We start from the raw sequence: 6432 nt of genomic DNA on the forward strand, positions 1-6432 counted from the left end.
TGACTTTAAGTTGTAGCCCTAGCTCTGCATTGTTACATATTGAAAAAAAGCTACAACAATTAAGTTAATTAAGTTAGACAGAAATATTATCTGCAAATACTGACGACGATAGAATAATTGTTTTAGGCATTTTAGACAAGTACAATGTCCATAAATGTCATAATATATCTGGGTTTCGGACTGTTGACATCTTGAGACATCACAATTGGCAGTATTGAAATTATGACGTGCATTTTCCTCTTCTGACATGTTAGATAATAAATCATCAGATTAAATGATAATGAAAATTATTATATACAGCACTGAATCACACCTCAGACACAAAGAAATATTATCATCCCACCTTTTCATTTATTTAAGGTTAAGCTAGAGCTGCAACGATTAGTCGATTGGTTCTCAACTATTAAATTAAATCAACAACTATTTTAATACTCGATTAATCGTTTCGAGTCATCCAAATTCTCTGACTCCAGCTTCTCATGTGAATATTTTCTTGTTTCTTTGCTCCCCTGTGACACTGAACTGAATATATATTTGGGTTTCAGACAAAACAGGAACATTTGAGGACCTCACATTGGGCTTTGGGAAGCACCGATCGACATTTTTCACTATTTTTGAACATTTTATAGACCAAATGACTAATCTATCAATGGTGAAAATGATGATCAGATTAATCGATACTGAAAATAATCGTTGGTTGTAGTCCTAGCTAGTCCACGTGGTCAATGCGACCAGCGCTTCCACGGCAACAACCGATCATCTGCTCATGTGTGAAAGTGTCCACCAATCTGACTGCAGAAGGTAGTATAACCAGAAGTAGTCCGCGTCCGCTCCCGAGTATAATTGAGGCTTAAGGAGGCCCAGTCAGTCTTGGCTGATCCTAGCCAGCCTCTGTTTAAGAAGTTCATGTTGCTGCCGTCTCCCTGTAGAAACAGTAGGCCAGCAGGCAGGACAAAGAGACTTAAATTTAATTTGTCAGCTGCCTCTGGCTTTTAAAATCTTGCGGTTCTATTTCAACGTTAGTTATTTTATTCTCATTTCTTTACTGCCCATGATTTAATTGTTTTTGCTGATCTTTTAGCTCTGTGTTTGGTCTCCACCATCTCCTGAGCGAAATATCTGTCTCTTTAGCCGCTAAATGAACCACTACGTTCAACAGCTCGTCTGTGTCTGCCTGCCGTTTGCTGCTGAGCAGGTCGTGCAGTGCGGCTTTATCAGAGCTTGTTTGTCGAAAACAGCTGCTGTGGCTGCAGAAAAGAGGCTGAACCAAACTGTAAATACGCCGTGAAAACCAAAACTATAAAGAACAGTAAAATACCTGTAATGGAAAATGTATTTTAAACTGCTTGACATTTTCTCACACTCTCTTGTTTTATGTTGAAAGTGCCAGAGAGTGGGAAAATACTGTATCTGATTTAGATCCTCCACACCTTGTTTTAGTAACTGTGAGTTGGTAGAAATAGGAGGGCCGAGTCAGGGCCCCCAGGGTGTATGTATAAAACAATATCTAGAAAGGTAGCTGTTTGCAGTGGAGACAACTGACCTCTGTGTGCTCTGAGCCCATTTTCAAATGTAAAATAAACTTGCACAAATACAACCCTTGGGTGTTTTATCTTAAAACACAGATTTCCACAACAGACACTAAAAAAGCTGAGGGGAAATCCAGAGTCAGGTGCATAGACTATTTATTTATAAAAGGTCAGGTGACAATTCTCTGCGGGTATGTTGGTTTGTTATTACGAGCAACCACTTCCACATCACACAAGAGTCATCTCAGTCCTTGTTATCATCCACGACGAGTGCAGCTTTCTCTCCCCTTTACAAAAAACATGTTACTCATCAAAATAACAGCAAAAAATTTGGCTTTTCAGTATCAGAGACTCAGAGCTGATTTGATATCTTGATTAACTATTCATTGTGCTGCAACGACTAAACGCTTAGCTGTCAACTATTAAATTAATTGCCAATTATTTTGACAATTGATTAATCAGTTTAAGTCAATTCAAGTAAAGTCTAAATTCTCTAATTCCAGCTTCTTAAATGAATTTTTTCAGATTTCTTTCCCCCTCTATGACAGTAAACTGAATCTATTTGGGTTGATGAACGGAGAAGAATCATCCAAATACATCCATCTCATCAATCAACCTCAAAACAACGTTGATTACACAGAGAAAAACTTGTGAAATGACTGAGCAGCACAGGATGTGAAGTGGAGAGGTGTTGAACTGACTGCTCAACCTGTCGTTAATCCCATCACACCGATGAGAGGATTACAGCAGCCTCACAGTTACTATCACCACGCCGTTTAGCTCCTTCTGTCTACACATGAAAGAAGTCATTATCACTTCTTCAACGTCAGAACAAACGTTTCAAAGTGCAAAACTTCAGACTCGTCAACTTCCAGCTCTCACTGCCGGAGGTAAAAATAGAATTAAGTGGCCACTTTTTGGAGAGCAGTGCTGCACATTAAAATGAGACCAGGACTGATTAAAATCATCATCTTTTAATTAATTTTATGTCTGCAGGTATATCAAGTAGAAATTCAATTTAGATTAGGGCTGAACAATTAATAGCATTTGTGCCATTATTGCGATGTGATAAAACACGTTTTTCTAATCGCAAAGGCTGCGATTACACTCTGGTCACATGGTACGCCAGAGTAAAGCAGTCTGCAGAGGAAGCATCAAATTTGCACATTACACTGTACCTCGACTTGTTGTTGTACAAAAGCCTTCAGCTTGACAGAAGCTGACACTACAGAAACTTTAGTGTCACACAGGGAATTAAAGTAGCACCCGCCACCCGCTTGTAAATTCGTGATGGTGGTGGGTGAAATCGTCGGGCCACCCTCCACTTTGGCGAACAGGATAAATACACAACAGAAAGGCGCGTGTAGTAAGGTAAGCGTCGGACAATAACTAAGCTTGTCTATTAAATACGAGAGCCGTCACTTCATTTTATTTTCGTTGGCCAACTTTTGAATTGAACCTCAAACTGAGTATATTTTGTGTTTGCTTACTGGGATACAGAAAGATGGACTCCTGGGAGATTTGAACTGAGATAAGGACTCATTTGTGTTTGAACTGTGGGCTTTGTATTGAGCGCTTACTGTAAAACAAGTGGTCTGTAGGTAGGCTGACCTGATGATATTTATATCATATTATTTAATGCCATGACTTGACTCAAATTATCTTTCTCATATTATTATAATTTGATACTTCTTCTCCACCATTGCTCATAATAATAATTCTACCTGATTCATCATAACACAGGCCTGACCCACAGGAAAGAACAGTGTATGTTCTATCTATCTAATATTGTGTTGGTCATACTATACACTGATTTACCGCTTGTCCCTTTGGAATAATATAGAAGGTAAAGAGCTTAAAAATTAATCACATATTAAATCACAATATTGGTTAAAAAAATAAAATAAAATCGCAATTAGATTATTTTCCAAAATCGTTTAGCCCTAATTTAGATGTATGTTCTGTTAGGGCTGGACAATAAAACAACTAGAATAATTATCGTGGTATTGTTTTGTTTGATCACAAAAGAATGATTTTAACTTGATAGAGAACAATCAGCAAATGACATGTGGATTACAAAAAACACACCTGCATGACTGCACATTATATTCTGCAGACTTAAGAAAACGTCTCTGTTTGGTCACACCATAATAATTTAAGTAGGTTTTTAAATGAAAATAATTGTGTAAAAAACGTATCATTCCTATCTAATATCCCAAATCAAATTGCAAACTGCAGTCAAAATAATTATATTATCTTTCAAAATCGTTTGGCCCTTTTTACAATCTTAAAACCCAAATCAACTTTGCATCTTTTTTCTTCGCAACTGCACAATGAATGTACACGCACACAGGCTCCGCTTAGTGATTACGATTGGTGATAATCAGTCGGCAGATAAATCAGTATTTCAGATGAGCATTGGTCGACACTCAGGAGGCTGACAAAAAGAAAGCCTCGTCAGTAAGCTGCCGGTGAAGGACGTGAGCACTCCTCCTTGTGATTTTGGGAAGGTGGTGAAAGAGTTCATTTGGAGCCCTAAATGTTCTCAGTCACCATCGTCTTTTCTAAATGTGAACACGTTTCTCTAAAGCAGCTCTAATCTAACAGCATTAAATATAAATATATATCGTTACACTGTAGAGCAGAGTTTTTCAAAGTGTGAGGCGGGCTTCAAACAGTTTCAGGGGAGGCAGTGAATGAAAGTAAAAACATTACCATCCATCCACTCACACTCACACCTAAGGACAATTTAGGATCATCAATTAACCTAGACTGCATGTCTTTGGATGATGGGAGGAAAACATTTTAAAGAAGACACAGGGAGAACATGCAAACTTCACACGACCTTCTTGCTGTGAGGCGACAAGACTAACCACATCACCACCGTGCCGCCCCAAATAAACCCCAAACATATTACATTACATCAAAATGAGATGACATAGAATAGCCTACGTGTCTGTGGTTTTGCCTTAGGACAGAGCTTTATAATTGTATTTGGTGTAATAAGTCAAACAGCAATATCAGGCTATGTTTGCTCAATTGTTGAGTGTCTGTGGGATCAATTAATAAAGTCATGATCCTGTAGGTTTCCAGGAACTGAGCGAAACTAAGCAAGTAAACTAAGAAGAGGTGACGGGGCGCCTTTCCCAAGCATTGCCTGAGGCCCACAGTCTAAGACTTTGAAAACCCCTGCTGTAGAGAATAATGCAGCTGAATGATGTCTGTCAAATTGAACCCCCCTCTCCCTTAAACACCAGCCACACTCTGAAATCTACACCAGAACCCAATGCTGATTCCTTCATTAGTAAAAACTCAGTCTGAAACTGGCTGAGACAACATGTACATTACATTGGACTACATGACTTTTCTTTGTTTTGATATCGTCAATCTCAGCATCGAACTATGACAACTTGTTGCAGCTCTAGTGGAGAAGTCGTCACACTAGGGGTGTTTTATCACCTTGTTTTGCAAAACAGCTTTTCTCTCACACACTGTTTCAAATACCGTTTGCAGTCTGCTCAGTATTTGCGCCACATCAGAACCAGAACATCACTTCCTTTAACAGGGATCAGTGTGGGAAGAAATGTTGTTGATCAGAAAACTAATGTGACTGTAACTCTAGCACTATAATAAAGGTTATTAATGCAAACTTGACATAACGTTCGCTAGTGTAGAGGTAAAGGACTATACACCTGTTTCCAACGGCTGTATACTACTCCTCATAACTAGTAACAACTCTTAATAACTTTATGTGTAAAATAGTGGAGTTTTCCTTGACTTTAAATCAAACAACGGCCCTTTAAACTGCTGAATGTAACGTATGCCTCAATTAAATAGTTGTAAAGACAGAATGAGGTAAGTTTAGGGTTGGCTAGAAGTCTGTTAAGAGTCTAATTAACTTGTGTTCATAACATTAATCCTGATATGAAGACATTCAGGGTTAAATGTTACACCTCAAACAGGTTTGTTTACTTGAAATGTCAAATCAACACTTCCAACAGGACGGGCAGCTGTGACAGAAGCTAGCCAGTTAGCTTTAGCTTAGCTCCCGTGCATTCACGGCTGTAGTTGCTGGCGTTACATCCACTGAATGCAACACTAAAACGGTGACAACAAGACACACAACGCCGATTTTAATATCGATGACAGCGTTGATAAAGCTTTATGTATCCGCGGCCTGTGCTAAATGCTAATGCTAATGTTGTCAGCGAGCGTTACACGTAGACTGGCTAATGCTAGCAGGTTAGCCAGGCGGCTAGCTAACTCTCTGACAGGCGCAATTAAAGATATTCGGAGACAAAGCGGGACATTTAGTGACTGCGGAGCCTCAGCTGCTTCCGTACCTGTCGTGAGAAGCACAGCGACCGGCGTTTCTCCTCTTCACCATCACAGAAACACCGGAGGGACGGGGAGGAAAACAGCAGGACACACAGCGGCAGATACAACCAGAACACCGACCATCATGCACTGCGGGGGGAGGGGCAGCGACCGTTTCTTCTTCGCGTGTCGTAAAGCACGCTGCTGCCACCTGCTGACCAGCTGTCATCTCTATTTCTGTAAAAACAAACGCATACTTTTGGCCACCTGACATTAAATTTTTACCTCTGTGCGGGACATGACACTGAATTTCCACAAATATCATGTTTGTATTGTTGATTATGCTTTTGTTTTTTTTCAGTAAATTTATTACTTCATTTCGTATCATGCACAAACCTGGAACATTTGTTTTTAATTACTAGTCGTTGTTGTTTTATTGTTATTTATATATATATCAGTTTATATTGTCAATTTATATATTTATGTACACAATATTGTTTTCCGTTGCAATACATCTGCACAACCCAAACCAGAGTAATGCCCATGTAAAAATCTGCCACATTGTTCTTTCTCTGCAAATAGTTGT

General features: G+C 39.1%; 1 protein-coding gene across 1 annotated transcript in view; it reads right to left on the reverse strand.

The window, feature by feature from the left end:
* LOC119915294 (vacuolar protein sorting-associated protein 54-like) overlaps positions 1–5973 on the reverse strand; it is a gene marked incomplete in the record, with an annotated part of 24290 nt that extends 18317 nt beyond the window's left edge. The window contains 1 exon segment of the mRNA XM_038734840.1: positions 5873–5973.
* Positions 5974–6432: the final 459 nt, after the last annotated feature.

The sequence above is a fragment of the Micropterus salmoides genome, unplaced genomic scaffold (assembly GCF_014851395.1).
Source record: "Micropterus salmoides isolate LMB-PRFRI ecotype aquatic unplaced genomic scaffold, ASM1485139v1 Ms_hic_scaffold_1, whole genome shotgun sequence".
NCBI lineage: Eukaryota > Metazoa > Chordata > Actinopteri > Centrarchiformes > Centrarchidae > Micropterus > Micropterus salmoides.